Below are 18,906 nucleotides of genomic sequence, written 5' to 3'. Positions count from 1 at the left end.
CTGCCAGGAGCTGAAGGGATCCTGCAGGAAGACTGCAGAGAGACTTTTGCTGAGGGTGTCTAGAGCCAGGCCAAGGGGGAATGGTTTGGAGCTGAGGCAGAGCAGGGTTAGAGTGGAGCTGAGGAAGAAGCTCTTCAGTGTGAGGGTGGTGAGAGTCTGGCACAGGCTGCCCAGGGAGGCTGTGGCTGCCTCCTGCCTGGGGGTGTTCAAGGCCAAACTGGATGAGGCCTTGAGCAGCTAAGTCTGGTTGAGAGCTGTCCCTGCCCACGGCAGGGGGGTTGGAACTGGCTGATCTTTAAGGTCCTTTCCAGCCCTAAGCACTCTGTGAATCTCTGATTTAAAGATGTTTCCATTTCATGAAGGATTTTTTCCTGTGTGCCTGCCAAATCTGAGCTCTTCAGCTGAGAGCCTGGTTTGCCTGCTGCTCTTTTCTGAGCACCAGCTGAGTGCCTGCTGAGATAAATCCTCTCACTTCTGCTGGCTGGGCCTGTGCAAGGAGCCTCTTGCACTTGCAGGCTGATAAGGGTTATCAGCAAACTGACACTGCCCAATTGTTCCTGGGCCTCTCCTTCCTGCTTCTGAGCTGCCTCAGCCCAAGAGTGCAGAACCTCTGCCTGCAGCCCCAGATAAAGGACCCTGCCCTGGCCAAGGGCTGACGTTGGTGGGGAGGGAACAGCAGGATGTGACTGAGCAAAACCCAGGCAGATGCCAGCAGCCTCTCAGCACAGGAGATAAGGTCTCAATTGCTGCAAGTGAAAACCAAACTAACCAAAAATGGCAAGCACCAAAGACAAAACCCAAACTGGATGAAAACCACAACCCCCTGAAGGAGTTCTGTCCAGTGAAGGTGGTGAGGCAGTGAGCAGGAAAATGCACAGAGCCCCCAGAGTGGGAGGGGTTGGAAGGGTCCTCCAGAGAGCATCCAGTCCAGCCCCCCTGCCAGGGCAGCATCACCCAGGGCAGGTCACCCAGGAATGCATCCAGGGGGGGTTGGAAGCTCTCCACACCAGGAGACTCCACAACCTCCCTGGGCAGCCTGCTCCAGGCCTCCAGCACCCTCACACCAAACTAATTTCTCCTCTACTGGGTTGGAAAGGATCTTAAAGCTCAGCCAGTTCCAACCCCCCTGCCATGGGCAGGGACACCTCCCACCAGCCCAGGCTGCTCAAGGCCTCATCCAGCCTGGCTTGGAACACCTCCAGAGGGAGACATCCACAGCCTTCCTGGGCAGCCTCTGCCAGGGTCTCCCCACACTCACCAGGAAGAATTTCTTCCTAGTCTCCAGTCTCAATCTGCCCTCCTCAAGCTCCAATCCAGTCCATTCATGGGCAGTGTTTGGCACTTGCTGAGTGGCCAACCCAGCCCTGCCCCTTGATGTTTATCCAGCAGAGAAGACTCTTCCATTAGTCACAGAATGTTAGGGGTTGGAAGGGACCTCCAGAGATCAGCATCACCCAGGGCAGGTCACACAGGAACACATCCAGGTGGGGCTGGAAGCTCTCCACAGCAGGAGACTCCACAACCTCCCTGGGCAGCCTGCTCCAGGCCTCCAGCACCCTCACACCAAACAACTTTCTCCTCCTCTTCAGGTGGAACCTCCTGAGTTCCAGTTTGTCCCTGTTGTTCCTGGTCTTGTCATTGGGCATCACCAACCAGAGCCTGGCACCTTCATCCTGACCTCCACCCCTAAGGTATTGATAGACATTGATCAGATCCCCTCTCAGCCTTCTAATCTCCAGCCTAAACAGCCCCAGGGCTCTCAGCCTTTCTTCCTAGCAGAGCTGTTGCAGTCCCTTCAGGATCCTCTTAGCCTCCATTGGACTGTTCCCTCCTGTTGTGGACATTTTCCCTTCCCTTGTGGGCATTTCCCCTCCTTTGATGACATTTTTCCCTCCTTTGTGGACAATTTTCCTCCTTTCATGACATTTTTCCCTCCTTTGTGGGCGTTTTTCCCCCCATTTGGTGGACATTTTACCTCCCCTTGTGGGCATTTCCTCCTCCTTCATGGGCATTTTCCCTACTTCTTGGCATTTTACCTTCGTTTGTGGGCATTTTTCCTCCTTTCTGAGCATTTTCCCTTCCTTTGTGGCCATTTTCCCACCTTCAGCTCTCAGATGGTGATCTGCTTGGTGAGGTGAGCAGGACTCAAGATGCTCCAGAGGTGAGGAGTGGTTGAGCCCCACTTCCAAAACTCCAACCCCCTGGCTCTTGCCTGGTGGCTGTGGGGCAGGCTGTGGATGTAGTCTACCTGGGCTGCAGCAAGGCCTTTGCCACCATCCCCCACAGCAAGCTCCTGGCCAAGCTGCCAGCCCCTGGCTTGGACAGCAGCTCTCTGAGCTGGGTTAGGAACTGGCTGGAGGCTGAGCCCAGAGAGTGGTGGTGAATGGTGCCACAGCCAGCTGGCAGCCAGGCACCAGTGGTGTGCCCCAGGGATCAGTGCTGGGCCCCAGCCTGATCAATGTCTTTATTGATGATCTGGAGGAGGGGATTGAGGCAGTCATCAGTAAGTTTGCAGGTGACAGCAAGCTGGGGGCAGGAGTTGATCTGTTAGAGGGTAGGAGAGCTCTGCAGAGGCACCTTGCCAGGCTGGGCAGAGTCCAACAGGATGGCACTGAACAAGTCCAAGTGCTGGGTGCTGCAGTACTCCAGCTGTGGTCTCAGCAGAGCTGAGCAGAGGGGGAGAATCACCTCCCTGGCCCTGCTGGCCACACTTCTCCTGCTGCAGCCCAGGATCTGATTGGCAATCTGGGCTGCAAGTGCACACTGAGAGCTCCTGTTGAGCTTCTCCTCCACCAGCACCCCCAAGGCTCTCCCCTCAGGGCTGCTTTCCAGCCAGTCCCTGCCCAGCCTGGATTTGTGCCTGGCATTGCCTCCACCCAGCTGCAGGACCCTGCCCTTGGTCTTGTTGAACCTCCTGAGGTTGGCTTGTGCCCACCTCTCCAGCCTGTCCAGGTCCCTCTGGATGGATCCCTTCCCTCCAGCCTGTCTGCTGCACCACACAGCTTGGTGCCAGCAGCAAACCTGCTGAGGGTGCACTCAGTGCCACTGCCCATGGCACCCACAAAGATGTTGAACAAGCCTGGGCCCAGGACTGATCCCTGAGGGACTCTGCTTGTCCCTGGCCTCCCCTGGGCCATGGATTCATGGGCAGCCACTCTTTGGGTGCAGCCATCAAGCCAGTTCTGTACCCATCCAGTGGTCACCCATCACACCCATGTGTCACCAGCCTGGAGACCAGGATGTGGTGTGGGACAGTGCTGAAGGCTTTGCTCAGGTCCATGGGGTGTTTTCTTTCACCTCTCTTGAGGGGCTCTGGAAGAGGGGGAAGATGCTTGGAGGAGGAGACTGAACCCATATTTCTCTTGCAACCCCAGATGAAAGGGAAAGAAGGAAAAAAAATCAGAGAGCTTTTCCATCCCAGCCCTGGCCAAGCTTGCTCTGAAGAGACTACACCAAGCAACAGCCCCAGGGGGCAACAGGATTCCCTTAAGAGCCTGAGGAATCCCTCTTTCCACTCAGTGCCCTGTTCCTGGCCCTGGATTCCCAAGTGCCAAAGGCAATGTTTGTTTGTTTGGGTCTGCTTCTGCATTAAGCTGCTTGCTTGTCTCTCTCCTGCTGCTCCTGGTCACCTTCTCCTTTCTCCAGCTCCATTAAGGGCAGGTGAGGCATGCAGCAAAGCACAGAGCAGAGGTTGAGGGCACTGCTCTTTGACCCCTGCCAGTGACCTAGGATGGGCAAGGTGAATGGCACTGAAGCTTTTGGCTTCATGGCCTCTTGGCCACATCACTCTTCTGGGGTTTGGTTTTTTTTGGGGTGGGTTTTGTGTGTGGCAAAAGCTTCAAAGCAAGGAAGGCCAAGCAGTGACCTCTAATGGAAGGGACAAAAGTAGAGCCATGAGATAAGCCAGGTATGGAGGAGAGGGTGGGGAAGGGGAGGGGAGGGAAGGGGAGGAGAGGGAAGGGAAGGAGAGGGGAGGGAAGGAGAGGGAAGGGAAGGGGAGGAGAGGGAAGGGGAGGGGAGGAGAGGGAAGGGGAGGAGAGGGAAGGGAAGGAGAGGGAAGGGAAGGGAAGGGAAGGAGAGGGAAGGGAAGGGAAGGAGAGGGAAGGGAAGGGAAGGGAAGGGAAGGGAAGGGAAGGAGAGGGAAGGGAAGGGAAGGAGAGGGAAGGGAAGGGAAGGAGAGGGAAGGGAAGGGAAGGAGAGGGAAGGGAAGGGAAGGAGAGGGAAGGGAAGGGGAGGGAAGGGGAGGAGAGGAGAGGGAAGGGGAGGAGAGGAGAGGGAAGGGGAGGAGAGGAGAGGGAAGGGGAGGAGAGGAGAGGGAAGGGGAGGAGAGGAGAGGGAAGGGGAGGAGAGGAGAGGGAAGGGGAGGAGAGGAGAGGAGAGGGAAGGAGAGGAGAGGAGAGGGAAGGAGAGGAGAGGAGAGGGAAGGAGAGGAGAGGAGAGGGAAGGGAAGGGAAGGGGCTCCTCCAGCCCTGCAGCTGGTGGGAACACAAAGGCTTTCTGTCCCTGCAGCACTTAGGGAAGGGGACAGTCAACAGCAGGCAGCTGATGGTGTGGCTGAGCCGGGGGCACCTTGTTCTAGCCTGTCCCATTGTCCCTGCCATTGTTGCTACCAAATAATGCATGAAGCTCATTGAAAGCCCAAATGAGCCTCCTGAGGGCTTGCTGTGTCCCTCTGCCTGGGCACCAGCCCAGCTCCCTCAGCCTGTCCTCACAGCAGAGCTGCTCCAGCCCTTGGATCATCTTTGTGGCCTCCTCTGGCCTCGCTCCAGCAGCTCTGTGTCCTCCTCCTGCTGGGCACACCAGACCTGGAGGCAGGATTGGAGGCAGCAGAGCAGCATCACAAGGTCCTTAGCTCCTTGCTGGCCCTATGGACATGAAGGGTGTTAATGGCATGGGATCATCTCCTACATGCTGTGTCCAGGTCTGGAGGCCTCAATCCAAGAAGGACATGGAGCTGATGGAGCAGGTCCAGAGGAGGCCACAAACATGATATTACATAGAATAGAATATATTACATAGGATAAACCAGGTTGGAATCATGGGGTTGGAGCAGCTCTGCTCAGAGGGCAGGCTGAGGGAGCTGGAGGTGTTCAGCCTGGAGAAGAGAAATCTCCAGGAGGACCTTAGAGCTGCCTTCCAGTAGCTGAAGGCTACAGGAAGGATGGAGAGAGGCTGTTTGCAAAGGCCTGCAGGGACAGGACCAGGGGCAATGGCTTCAGGCTAGAGCAGAGCAGATTTAGATTGGATGTGAGGAAGAAGTTCTGCCCCATGAGGGTGGTGGAACACTGCAACAGGTTACCCAGGGAGGTGGTTGAGGCCCCATGCCTGGAGATATTCAAGGTGAAGCTCAGCAGGGCCCTGATCTGGTTGAGGATGTCCCTGCTGACTGCAAAGGGGTTTGGCCTGGATGACCTTTGGAGGTCCCTTCCAATCCAAACCATTCTGTGGTTCCCCAGCAGCACTCCCTCCTGCACCTCATGTCCTGGCCTGGCACTGAGCTCTCTCTGCAACCTCACCAAGTGGAATCTCTCTCCTTGAACTAATTGCTGGGGTTTGTGCCTTAGGGCAGAGCCCCTTGCAGGCACTTGGCCTTGTTAGGACATCTTCTGTGGCCTGCCCCAGTGAATCAGCAGCAGAGATGCTCTGGCAGATGTCTCCAGAATGCCTTTTATGGATGAGGAAGGATTTGCTGTGTGTGCCTGGGAGCAATGGAGAGCAGGATGTGGTGTTCCTGAGCATCCTCCTCCTCCTCCTCCTCCTCACACAACCCAAAGGCCTCCTCCTGTTCAGTTCCTCCTCTCTTCTCCCTTCCTCCTGGACAGAACTTTCTTGAGGTGAACTTGGTGCAGTAGGGTTAGTGCTTGGAGTTGATGTTCCCAAGGGCCCTGCTGGGCAGGGTGGGAGGCCAGGGAGGTCTGCTTAGTGCTCTTACTAATGCTGGCAAATATCTGAGGGGTGGGTTTCAAGGAGAAGGTGCCAGGCTCTTGGCAGTGGTGCCCTGTGGCAGGACAAGGGGCAGCTGGCATGAGCTGGAGCCCAGGAGGCTCCACCTTGACAGGAGGAGAAACTTCTTTGGTGTGAGGGTGCTGGAGCCCTGCAGCAGGCTGCCCAGAGAGGCTGTGGAGCCTCTTTCTCTGGGGGCTTTCAAGACCCATCTGGATGTGTTCCTGGGTGATCCTGCTTTGGCAGGGGGGTTGGACTTGATGGTCTCTGGAGGTCCCTTTCAGCCTCCCCTATTCTGTGGTTCAGGGCCAGAAATCCCTTCTGGGGCTGTTGCCCCCTGGCCAGCGCGGCGGGGATGCAGAGGCTGTGCTGTTAGGAGGGGGCCTCTTGCCATCTAGTGGGAGGGGATGGGAACCTCCAGGGCCTCTGCTAGCCCCTGGGCTAACCACACAAAGTGCAGCTCTCCTCCCCAGACTCGTGGAGGTGGTGCCATGGCCAGGGAACCATTGTCCTGCACGTGTGGCATTAGCTGACTCTGCTTTCCCCTTGGGGCAGTTCCCTCTGCTGGGTGAAGCTGCAGCTCTCCAACCCTTTTCCCTTCCAGGAATCTCACTCTTTTCACTTGCTTTTTGTAGGGGCAGGGCTTTGCCTACACCCTGCTGGGCTCATCTCCTGGCTGGCTGAGCTGCTGTTGGAGCCATGGAAGGGTTTTAGTTAGAAAAGCCCTCCAAGATCAGCCAGCCCAAGCATTCTCCAACTCCACCGAGGCTGGGGCTAAGCCATGGCCCTCAGCACCACATCTCTGTGGCTTGGAAACCCCTCCAGGGATGGGGACTCAGCCACCTCCCTGGGCAGCCTGGGCCAGGCTTGGAGAACCCTTCCAAGTGAAGAAGTTTCTTCTGCTATCCAACCTAAACCTCCTCTGGGGGCAACTTCAGGCCCTGTCCTCTTGCCCTGTCCTCGAATCAATAAGGTTGAAAAAGACCTCAGAGATCATCAAGTCCAAGCTGTCACCCAACACCTTATGACTAACCAAACCCTGGCTCCCAGTGCCACATCCAAGCCTTTTTGGACACCTCCAGGGATGCTGACTCCACCACCTCCCTGGGCAGCACATCCCAGTGGCCAATTCCTCCTTCTGGGAAGAACTTTCTCCTCATCTCCAGCCCTTTGTCTGTCCTTGGACATCCCTGAGCAGAGCCTGGCTCCAGTCCTGCACATCTTCATCCCCTGCAGTGAGGGCAGCCCTCAGGCTCCTCTGCTGCAAGCCCCCTCAGCCTGGTCTCAGTATCACCAAGGGTGGAAGAGACCTCAAAGATCATCAAGTCCAACCTGGCACCACAGAGCTCATGACTAGACCATGGCACCAAGTGCCACATCCAATCCCCTCTTGAACACCTCCAGGGATGGGGACTCCACCACCTCCCTGGGCAGCATGTTCCAGTGGCCAACAACTCTCTCTGGGAAGAACTTTCTCCTCACCTCTAGCCTAAACCTCCCCTGGCACAGCTTGAGACTGTGTCCTCTTGTTCTGGTGCTGGCTGCCTGGGAGAAGAGACCAACCCCCACCTGGCTACAACCTCCCTTCAGGTCCTCTTGCCCTGTCCTCTTGTCCCTTGGGAGGAGAGCCCAAACCCACCTGGCTCCAGTCAGGTGGAGAGAAGCTGTCAGGAGCCTGTGTGCATGGGGAAGGAGTTTGGTGTGTGCTGGTCAGGGGCCAGCTGCATTGTGTCAGGATATTGCCTGGGGGGGGATCTGCACCTCTGTGCCATTGGGGGGGTTGTGAGGAGCCTGCACTTGAGCAGGGATCCTGTCTGGGGCTGTTTGTGCAGTGTGGGAAGGTTGGTGGTACCCTTGGGAGGGGTTGGTGGTGCCCTTGGGTGGGATGCTGTGAGCTGCAAGACCAAGAAGTTCTGAGGCCTGTGGGTGGGAGGGGGTCATTCTGCTAGGCATGGGAAGTCCAAGTGGGTGATGGAACACAAGCAGGATGTGGTCATTGCCTGCATGGCTTTGGCCATTAGAGCAGACCACAGGCAGAGGGGGGAGGAAGAGAGAGATCCCAAGGGATTGGAGCCATTTCTTAGAGAAAATCCCAGCCTGGGCTGCAGCAAGAGAAGTGTGGCCAGCAGGGCCAGGGAGGGGATTCTGCCCCTCTGCTCCACTCTGCTGAGACCACAGCTGCAGCTCTGGGGCCAGTTCTGGAGCCTTTGTGCCAGGAAGGATCTGGAGGGGTTGGAAGGTGTCCAGAGAAGGGCCAGGAGGAGGAGCAGAGGGCTGGAGCTGCTCTGCTGTGAGGACAGACTGAGGGAGTTGGGCTTGTGCAGGCTGGAGAGGAGAAGGCTCTGAGGAGACCTAATTGTGGCCTTCCAGCATCTGAAGAAGGCTACAGGAAAGCTGGGGAGGGACTTTTGAGGGTGTCAGGGAGGGATAGGACTGGGGGGGGATGGAGCAAAACTGGAAGTTGGGAGATTGAGATTGGATGTGAGGAAGAAGTTGTTCCCCAGGAGGGTGGTGAGAGCCTGGCACAGGTTGCCCAGGGAGGTGGTGGAAGCCTCCTGCCTGGAGGTGTTTGCAGCCAGGCTGGATGTGGCTGTGAGCAACCTGCTGTGGTGTGAGGTGTCCCTGCCCATGGCAGGGGGGTTGGACCTGGCTGAGCCTTGAGGTCCCTTCCAGCCCTGACAGTTCTATGATTTTATGCTGTGAAAGGGATGGTGCTGGAGCTCCCCTGGGCACCTGGGGCTCCTGATTCTCCCATCCCACAGCCTCCCAGGCACACCAGCAGCAAGCCTGTGGGAGCAGAGAGACCTGCAGGGTGCTCCAGCTGTGGTTTGCTTGCCTGGAGACACCCTGGGATCACACCACAGCTCTGTGAGTCCATGAGGACGAATCTCCTCTTTCCAGCCCTGTGTCCACGAGGAGCAGCAGTGCAAGTCCCCAGCCCTGCTCAACAGCATCCTAGCAGCAAGCCAAGGCCAAGGGCTTGGGAGCCTGGGAGGTCACCTCAGGCCCTGCTGTTGGCAATCATGGACATCCCAGGAATCCAGTCTGCACATTGGATTCTGCCCCCCTGTCCCCCCTTCTTTTTGAGGGGGGGAGCTTTTTCTGCCTCCCCCCCTTTCTTTGTGGGGGGGATTGTCCTTTTCTGCCCCCTTCTTTTTGGGGGGGGGCTCTGCCCTCTTTCTTTGGGTTTCTGGGGGTTGTCAGCCCTTCCCCTGAGCTCCAAAAGCAGGGCTCCAGCCCTGGGCTCTGACACCTCGCAGGAGCTTCGCAGCAGGGTCAGTTGGTGTGGAAGCTGCCAGGTGTCACCAACACCTCCTGCAGAGCCCTTGGCTTCCCTAGGGAATCTCCTCAGTCATCCCTGCAGGGAGCTTTGTGGCTCTGCTGTGTGGGTGGGGAAGGGTCGAGCTGACCTGTGGCTCCAGAGCGTCTAGAGGGTGAAAAGAGAAGGTTTGGGGAGGCAATGAGCCTTCCCTTCTGAAAAGAACTGCAAACTGGGAGAGATCACAGAACCTAATGGTCTGTGCCTAATTCTGGGGAGCATGGACCATGACTGGGGACTGCGGGGTCAAAACCAGGCTTGGCTGGTCCAGGCACCAAGGTGTGTCCTGCAGGCAGACTGGAGGAGGAAATCGCCCAGGCAAGGGATCTGCAGCTGAAATGGTGCTGGGCTGTGTGGCTGAGAGGGGCTCAGCTCCAGCTGGTACCTCTACAGGAGGTGGTCATGGGAGGACACATCCTGGGGGGCATCAGGAAAAGTGCCCAGGGCTAGGGAGGTTCTGCTGCCCCTCTGCTCTGCCCTGCCAAGAACACAGCTGCAATGCTGTGCCCGGTTTGGGGCTCCCCAGCTCAAGAGGAGAGAGTCCAACAGAGGCTCTGAGGATGATGGACTGGAACAGCTCTGCTGTGGAGGGAGATTGAGAGCCCTGGGGCTGTTTAGGCTGGAGAAGAGAAGCCTGAGAGGGGATCTGATCAATGTCTATCAATAGCTGAGAAGTGGGTGGGGGTCAGGAGGAAGGTGCCAGGCTCTGGTTGGTGATGCCCAGTGACAGGATGAGGGACAAGCTGGAACCCAGGAGGCTCCACCTGAAGAGGAGGAGAAAGTTGTTTGGTGTGAGGGTGCTGGAGGCCTGGAGCAGGCTGCCCAGGGAGGTTGTGGAGTCTCCTGGTGTGGAGAGCTTCCAGCCCCACCTGGATGCGTTCCTGTGTGCCCTGCTCTGGCAGGGGGAGGTTGGACTCAATCTCTGAAGGTTCCTTCCAGCCTCTACCATTTGTGTTTGAGTCAGGAGGAACTTGTGAAGGTCAAAGGGTAGGAAGGGTTGGTGGCTCTGTGCTTTCACAGTATCACCAAGGTTGGAAGAGACCTCAAAGGTCATCAAGTCCAACCTGGCACCACAGACCTCATGACTAAACCATGGCACCAAGTGCCACATCCAATCCCTTCTTGAACACCTCCAGGGATGGGGACTCCACCACCTCCCTGGGCAGCACAATCCAATGATGAATGACTCTCAGTGAAGAACTTTCTCCTCCCCTCCAGCCTGAACTTCCCCTGGCACAGCTTGAGACTGTGTCCTCTTGTTCTGGTGCTGGTTGCCTGGCAGAAGAGCCCAACCCCCACCTGGCTACAACCTCCCTTCAGGTAGCTGTAGACAGCTTGAGGGGCAGCAAACTCCACAGAGCCCCAAAAGCGATGCAGTGATGGTGGAGCAGCCCGGTGGGGCTGGCAAGTGGCTGCCTGCTGAGATGATTCAGCTCCAGTCTGAGCAGCACTTTTGTTCTCTGGCCTGTAAGGGTTTCTAGAGAGCTTTCCTGCACTATTTTATTATGCCTTTTCCTTTTGTTCAGTGCTCCTCTTCTGGTCTTACCCAGCTGCAAGATGAAGGGGGCAGCAAATTCCCTGAATCCAAGAGCCTTGCCTGGGAGAGCTGAGCTGCTGCTGAGCTGCTGCTGAGCTGCTGCTGAATGTTTCTCTTTATGCAAGCAGCAAGGCCTGGATGGCATTTGCTGCTCCTATCCTCACCCGACCCAGGCCTTCTGCAAACATTCCTGGGGCTGCCTGTCATGCTCCTCCGTGCCCTGCTCAGCAGACACTCTCACATTCCTTCCCCTGGCCGTGCTGCTTCCTGCCAGCCCCAGCGAGCTCTGCTCTTGGCAGCTTCTGCCCTAACACCCCTTGGAATTTTTTTCCCCTTTTTAATTTTTTTCCCTTTTAATTTTTCCCCCCCTTTTTATTTTTCCCCTTTTCTATTTTTTCCCTTTTTTTTTATTTTTCCCTTTTTTATTTTTCCTTTTTTTTTTATTTTTTCCCTTTTTTATTTTTTCCTTTTTGTATTTTTCCTTTTTGTATTTTTCCTTTTTGTATTTTTTCCTTTTTTATTTTTCTTTTTTCTTTTTCCTTTTTTCTTTTTCCTTTTTTTTAATTTTTCCTTTTTATTTTTTAATTTTTCCTTTTTTATTTTTCCTTTTTTTTATTTTTTCCCTTTTTTATTTTTTCCTTTTTGTATTTTTCCTTTTTGTATTTTTCCTTATTTGTATTTTTCCTTTTTTTTTTAATTTTTTCCTTTTTTATTTTTCTTTTTTCTTTTTCCTTTTTTCTTTTTCCTTTTTTTAATTTTTTCCTTTGTATTTTTTAATTTTTCCTTTTTATTTTTTTTTAATTTTTCCTTTTTTTTCTTTTTATCTTTTCCCTTTTTTTTCTTTTTTTCTTTTCCCTTTTTTTAAGGTTTCCTTTTTTAAATTTTCCCCTTTTTCCTTTTTATTTTTTCCTTTCTTTTTCCTTTTTTATTTTTCCTTTTTTTTTCCTTTTTTAATTTTTCCTTTTTTAATTTTTCCTTTTTAATTTTTCCATTTTTTATTTTTCCTTTTTTAATTTTTTCTTTTTTATTTTTTATTTTTCCTTTTTCCATTTTTCCTTTTCTATTTTTCCTTTTTTATTTTTCCTTTTCTATTTTTCCTTTTTTATTTTTCCTTTTTTATTTTTCCTTTTTTATTTATTTTTTTCTTTTTTATTTTTCTTTTTTTCCTTTTTCATTTTGTTCCTTTTTTATTTTTCCTTTTTTATTTTTCCTTTTTTTTATTTTTCCGTTTTTATTTTTTTCCTTTTTTATTTTTCCTTTTTTATTTTTCCTTTTTTTTATTTTTCCGTTTTTATTTTTTTTCTTTTTTTATTTTTCCTTTTTTATTTTTTCTTTTTTTTTCCCCTTTTTTATTTTTCCTTTTTTTTTCCTTTTTTATTTTTCCTCTTTTTTATTTTTTCCTTTTCCTCTTCTGATGTCCCTGAGAAACACTGAGAAGTCCTGGGCTAGGCCTGACCCCCAAGATGACCCACCTGGGCAGGCAGTGGCCTGGGTTGCTCAGGGAGGTTGGTGGAGTCAGCAGCCCTGGGGGGGTTCAAGAAATATGTGGAAAAGGCCCTTGGGGACTTGGTGACCTTAGGTTGCTGGTTGGACTTGATCTGGGACAGCTTTCTCCAGCAGAAACTATTCTGTGTTTCTCTGATACTCTACTGATTGATTATTGTGCTAATTGCAATTAGCATCAGCAGCCTTTCACCTCTTCCCTGAGCAGCACCAGTGCAGGAGAATTGGGGCACTGAGGGCCACCATGGAAGTCCTTCTCCTGCTGCTTACCTCTCCTGAGGGCTTCCTTGGTGGTGGGAGGGGGAAAGCCAAGTGGCATCTTGGGTTTAAGTCTGGGCATCTAAAGGGTGGTGGCCATGAGGATGGGGTCGGGCTCCTGTCAGTGGTGCCCAGGGACAAGCCAAGGGGCACAAACTGAACCCAGGAGGTTCCAGCAGAACAGAAGGAGAAGCTGTTTTATTGTGAGGGTGCTGGAGGCCTGGAGCAGGCTGCCCAGAGAGGTTGTGAAGTCTCCTTGTGTGGAAAGCTTCCAACCCCTCCTGGCTATTGTGATCCTGGGCAAGCTTCCCCCTGACCAGATGGTCTCCAGAAGTGCCTTCCACCCCTTCCCTTTGTGATTCCATCATAATCTCTGTATCACAACAAGAAGCTGCTTTCCTTTCTAAATATTGGGGTGGCTTTTTTTTCTTCCTTCCTCCTTTAACACTGGGGAGCTGCCTGCAAGAGGCTTTGTCAACCCAGAGGGCTGTGGACATCACCACCCTACTAATACTGCCAGCTGCTGTAGTGCACTCTGCACTCAGCAGCAGTGGTGGAGCCACTCTTGTGCTGGGCTGAACCCCCAGTTCTGGACCACAGATTCACAGAATGGGTTGGGTTGGGAGGGACCTTAAAGCTCATCCAATTCCATCCCCCTGCCAGGCTGGATGAGGCCTTGAGCAACTGAATCTAATTGAGTGTCTCTGCCCTGCGGAGACCACAGCTGGAGCTCTGTGTCCAGCTCTAGAGCCTCTGTGCCAGGAAGGGTCTGGAGGTGCTGGAAGGTGTCCAGAGAAGGGCCATGAGGAGGAGCAGAGGGCTGGAGCTGCTCTGCTGTGAGGACAGACTGAAAGAGCTGGGGTTGTGCAATCTGGAGAGGAAAAGGCTCCAAGGAGACCTAATTGTGGCCTTCCAGTATCTGCAGGGGGCTCCAAGAAAGCTGGGGAGGGACTTTGGAGGGTGTCAGGGAGGGATAGAACTGGAGGGGGTGGAGCAGAACTAGAAGTGGGGAGATGCAGATTGGATGTGAGGAAGAAGTTGTTGCCCATGAGGGTGGTGAGAGCCTGGCACAGGTTGCCCAGGGAGGTGGTGGATGCCTCATGCCTGGAGGTGTTTGCAGCCAGGCTGGATGTGGCTGTGAGCAACCTGCTGTGGTGTGAGGTGTCCCTGCCCATGGCAGGAGGTTGGAGCTGACTGAGCCTTGAGGTCCCTTCCCACCCTGACAGTTCTCTGCTTCTGAGTGGTGTCCCTGCCCACGGCAGGGAGGTTGGAGCAGATGATCCCTGAGGTCCCTTCCAACCTGAGCCATTCTGGGAAAGCCAAACCTCTGTTTTCTTATTTTCATGGCTACAGAGAACAGAAATGGTCAGAGTTGTGATCAGGCATTAAAAGCCTCCATGGAAGGAGGTGTGAGGGGGGAAGAGGACACTTTTCACCCCAGCTTGAAACCCTCCAGCTGAAAGCTTTGCAGGAGTTTTCCACTTGCCTCAGAATGAAGCTGGAGGCAGAATAAATCCAAAGTGAAGAACAAAATCCAACTGATGCAGCTGCTCCTTGTTGACAGAAGAGCTGTTTCCACTAGCTCAGACCAGTGTCACCATTTCACTGCTGGCACCACAGATGCTCTGAATGCTCTGACACAGCAGAGCTCAGGGGAAGTTGATTTGTCTGTCTGGGGGTTTGGCTTTAAGGATGAATATGGGTTTCAGTACCTGGGGGCATGGAGGAGAACAGAGTCACTCAGGCTGCAGGAGCTGGGTGGCTTGGTTTGAGCTCTTGGAGGGCTGAGTTTTAACTTTAGTCATTTTTGAGCTTGGATGATTCTGAGCTTGGATGATTCTGAGCTTGGATGATTCTGAGCTTGGATGATTCTGAGCTTGTAAGTTGAATAATTCTGAGTTTGAATAATTCTGAGGGGTTTTTTAATGGGCTGGTTCTGAACTTTCAAATGGACTAACTCTGAGCTTAGATGGTTCTGAGCTTTCAAATGGACTAACTCTGAGCTTGGATGGTTCTGAGCTTTCAAATGGACTGACTCTGAGCTTGGATGGTTCTGAGCTTTCAAATGGACTGACTCTGAGCTTGGATGGTTCTGAGCTTTCAAATGGACTGACTCTGAGCTTGGATGGTTCTGAGCTTTCAAATGGACTAATTCTGAGCTTTCAAATGGACTGACTCTGAGCTTAGATGGTTCTGAGCTTTCAAATGGACTAACTCTGAGCTTGGATGATTCTGAGCTTTCAAATGGACTAATTCTGAGCTTGGATGGTTCTGAGCTTTCAAATGGACTAATTCTGAGCTTTCAAATGGACTGACTCTGAGCTTAGATGGTTCTGAGCTTTCAAATGGACTAACTCTGAGCTTAGGTGGTTCTGAGCTTTCAAATGGACTAACTCTGAGGTTGGATGAATCTGAGCTTTCAAATGGACTAATTCTGAGCTTGGATGATTCTGAGCTTTCAAGTGGACTAATTCTGAGCTTGGATGATTCTGAGCTTTCAAGTGGACTAATTCTGAGCTTGGATGGTTCTGCGCTTTGAAATTGGACTGACTGAGCATGGAATGGTTCTGAGCTTTGAAATTGAATAATTGAATTGGTTTTGTTTGGGGTTATTTTTAAGCTGAATAATCCTGAAGCTTGGCTAATTCTGAGCTTTTTTAAATGGCATCATTCTGAACTTGAATAATTCTGAGTTTGGGTTGTTTCTAAGTGAGTAATTCTGACCTTTTCTAATGGAGTAACTTTGAGCTTGGATAACTCTGAGCTTGAGTGGTTTGGGCTTTTAAGAAGCAGCATTTCTGAGCTTCAATACTTCTGAGTTCTCCCCTGAGCTCTTGGCAAAGAGCCGTCGCTGGCTGCTGAAGGGTTAAGGTGGACCATACCTAACTGGCTGGGGAGATGCCGCGCTGCAAACCCCTCCAAACCCCGGCAAGGGCTGGAAGCTTGAAGCCGCTCTCCTGCAAGACCCTGCCACCGGGTAGGGTCGGCAGAGCTCAGCACCGAGAGGCTCTGGATCGGGCTGGGGATGCACAAAGCCTGCTGTGAGCCTGGTTTATCCCGCTGCCGCTGAGGTGATTCTTAACCTTCCTTCTCCGGGAAGGTCCTGAGCGAACATTCCTGCTCCTAACCTTCCTCCTTCCTTGCAGCTTCGGTTAGATGATGGAGGGTTCTTTTTTAAACTGTTTTCTTTTTCCCACCCCCCACTTTTCCCCTTCTTTTCTGCTCCCGGTCCTGCTCAGATTACAAGCCCATGATATCACCCAGCCCTGAGCCCCGGCTTGAAGGGGCTGGGTCTTGGGAGGGGTTTGCTCGCCTAACTTCTAGTGAAATTTGCCAGGAAGCCGCAGCTCCTTCAGCACATTTTCCCTGCCTGCAGGATATTTGATTTTATGTTGGGCTTCCTACCTCCCCCAGCCCGGAGGGGACCGCTCGGACGGAGAGCTCAGCCCAGGAGAAAGAACTTCATGAAGCAGGACGAGCCCCGGGTCACCCCCAGCGCTGCCTACCACTAACTCCCGAGGTAAAGCCAGTCCTGGAGGGGGGTGGAAAAAAAGCTCCACCGGGGGAATTATTGCTGGAGACGAAAGGGTTGATGAATGAGCTTAAACACTTCGAATCCGCTCTCGCTTCGGGGCTGAGAGTTTGCTTTCTGCTGCTTCCCCCCGTTCCTCGGAAGGGATTTTCTGTCTCCCCCCCGCTGCTTCGCTCTAAAAGATGAGGTTTAGACAGAAGAAGGCAGAGGGTTGGGTTTTTTCCCCCCCTCATTCTTGTCCCCTGAGGCTTCGTCTGGCAGGGGCGGGGTGGCACAGCCGTTTGCCGGTGCTCTGCAGAGATGTTGGGATGAAGTTCAAGGGTTCTTGCGGTGCATTCTGCTTTTGCTCCCCGGGCTTGCTTGCAGGCAAGGCACAAAAGGAAAGAGGGGTGGGAATGAGAATCCTCGAATGGTTTTAGTTGGTTTCAGCTCATCCAAGCCCAACCGTTCTCTCTCTCTCTCTCTGCTAAAGCTGGGGCTAAGCCACGGCTCTCGGCACCACATCCCTGCGGCTTCCAAGCACCTCCAGGGATGGGGATTCAGCTACTTCCCTGGGCAGCCTGGGCCGGGCTTTGAGAGACCCTTCAGCGAAGGAGCTTCTTCTGGTGGCCAACCTAAACCTCCTCTGGGGCAACCTGAGGTCAAAAAGGACTTGCTGCAAACAGGCTGCAAGCCCAGGCAATGCTTTTCCTGCGCCCCATTCCGGGGCAGCAAGCTGCAGCTCCATGCCAGCAGCATTGTGTAAGTGTCAGCAGCACCACTCCAGAGGCAGTTTGAATTCTCCTCTCTGGAGAACTCTTTCTTTTTTTATCCCCCTTTCAGAGCAAAAGGCTTCAGTGCAGATGTTTCTCATTGGCAGAAGGTGCAAAACAATCCTTGCTGGAAAAAAAAAGAGATTCACTTCTGTGCTGCCTTTGCTTGGGCTTCCCAGCCCCTTGCACAACAGCCCTCAGCCTGCCAGCAGCGGCTCAGAGAGCTGGGGACAGAGGTTTTGAGCAGGGCCTCTTGGGACAGGACAAGGGGGAGATGGCTTGAAACTGGAAAAGGGGAGATGCAGGCTGCAGGGAAGGGAGAAATGTTTGATGCTGAGGGTGCTGAGAGCCTGGCCCAGGTTGTCCAAAGAGGTTGGAGCTGCCCCATCCCTGGCACCATTGCAGGTCAGGTTGTGTGGGGCTCTGAGCAGCCTGCTCTGGCTGGGGATGCCCCTGCTGGCTGTAGGGGGGTTGGACTGGATGAGGCCATTGCCGTGGTTCTGTGGCAGCTAGCCCTGGCTAACTCTGTGCATGCAGGGAGATGTTCTGGCAGTGTCTCAGGTGTGGATTTTCACCTGGTACCTTTTTCTAGGGTCTTGATTTCTGAGCTGATTGCCTCTGCTTCACGAACCAAGGAATGGGTTGGGTTGGAAGGCACCTCAAAGCTCACCCAGTGCCAACCCCCTGCCATGAGCAGGGACACCTCCCCCCAGCCCAGCTTGCTCAAGGCCTCATCCAACCTGGTCTTGGACACCTCCAGGGAGGAGGCAGCCACAGCCTCCCTGGGCAGCCTGTTGAGGAGGACAGGAGTTGAATCCTGCATCTCTAGCAGCCACTGAAGGGAGGTTGTAGCCAGGTGGGGGTTGGTCTCTTCTCCCAGGTACCCAGCACCAGAACAAGAGGACACAGTCTCAAGCTGTGTCAGGGGAGGTTCAGGCTGGCTGTTAGGAAGAAGTTCTTCCCAGAAAGAGAGATTGGCCACTGGGATGTGATGCCCAGGGAGGTGGTGGAGTCACCATCACTGGAGGTGTTTAGGAAGAGCCTGGATGGTGCCATGGTTTAGTTGATCAGATGGTGTTGGGTGATAGGTTGGACTGGATGATCTTGAAGGTCTCTTCAAACCTGGTCTGCTCTGGTCTGGTCTGGTCTGGTCTATTCTATTCTATTCTATTCTATTCTATTCTATTCTATATACACTGCTGCTTTTGCTCAGCACAAGCAGGTCCCTTGGTCATCCCAATCACCTCTACCAGCTGCAAATGAAAGGATTTATACTACTAGATGAAAAAAAAGATAAAATCCCTTTTCCTGCTTATTAATTGGTTTGGAAGTGTGTTTGGGGAGTAAGTTCTGTTTCCTCTTAAGAGGCAAAGTTCTGTGGAGCAGCCAGCTGGGGCTGGCCAGCAGCCTGAGAGCTGTCCTGGTTCACATCTCTGGGGCATCTTCATTCTGCAACAGCAGGCAAAGGGAAGAGATAAGGAAAGAGAGGCCTTGAGCACAAGCCCTGTGAGGAGAGGCTGAGGGAGCTGGGGTTGCTTAGCCTGGAGAAGAGGAGGCTCAGGGGAGACCTTCTTGCTCTCTCCAACTCCCTGAAGGGAGGTTGCAGCCAGGTGGGGGTTGGTCTCTCCTCCCAGGCACCCAGCATGAGAACAAGAGGACACAGTCTCAAGCTGTGCCAGGGGAAGTTTAAGCTGGAGGTGAGGAGAAAGTTCTTCCCAGAGAGAGTTGTCAGCCATTGGAATGTGCTGCCCAGGGAGGTGGTGGAGTCCCCATCCCTGGAGGTGTTCAAGAGGGGATTGGATGTGGCACTTGGAGCCATGGCTTAGTTGTCAGGAGGTGTTGGCTGACAGGTTGGACTTGATGATCTCTGAGCTCTTTTCCAGCCTTATTGATTCTGTGATAAAGAGCTTCCCAAAGTGAATTGCAACCATGACATGGAGGGAAAGGTGCTGCATGTTTGCTGCCCAGGGGGGCTGTGGCTGCCTCCTCCCCGGGGGTCTTCAAGGCCAGGCTGGATGAGACTTTGAGCAGCTGAGTCTAGCTGAGAGGTGTCCCTGCCCAT

General features: G+C 53.1%; 1 protein-coding gene across 4 annotated transcripts in view; it reads left to right on the top strand.

The window, feature by feature from the left end:
* The first annotated feature begins 1,227 nt into the window (after nucleotides 1-1,227).
* LOXL2 (lysyl oxidase like 2) overlaps nucleotides 1,228-18,906 on the top strand; it is an 86,448-nt gene continuing 68,769 nt past the window's right edge. For 2 of the 4 annotated variants that reach the window (XR_010989548.1, XR_010989547.1), the window contains exon 1: nucleotides 15,858-16,080. The gene's annotated coding sequence lies outside the window, so the exon portion shown is untranslated. Of the gene's footprint in view, nucleotides 1,692-15,857; nucleotides 16,081-16,812; nucleotides 16,834-18,906 lie in introns of those variants that run through there. The other 2 variants (XM_068156466.1, XM_068156468.1) reach the window with 2 other exon arrangements.

The sequence above is a fragment of the Melanerpes formicivorus genome, unplaced genomic scaffold (genome assembly GCF_026170545.1).
Source record: "Melanerpes formicivorus ecotype bairdi unplaced genomic scaffold, bMelFor1.0.p_v2 SCAF_34, whole genome shotgun sequence".
Lineage (NCBI taxonomy): Eukaryota > Metazoa > Chordata > Aves > Piciformes > Picidae > Melanerpes > Melanerpes formicivorus.
This window is presented reverse-complemented; position numbering and strand designations above follow the sequence as displayed.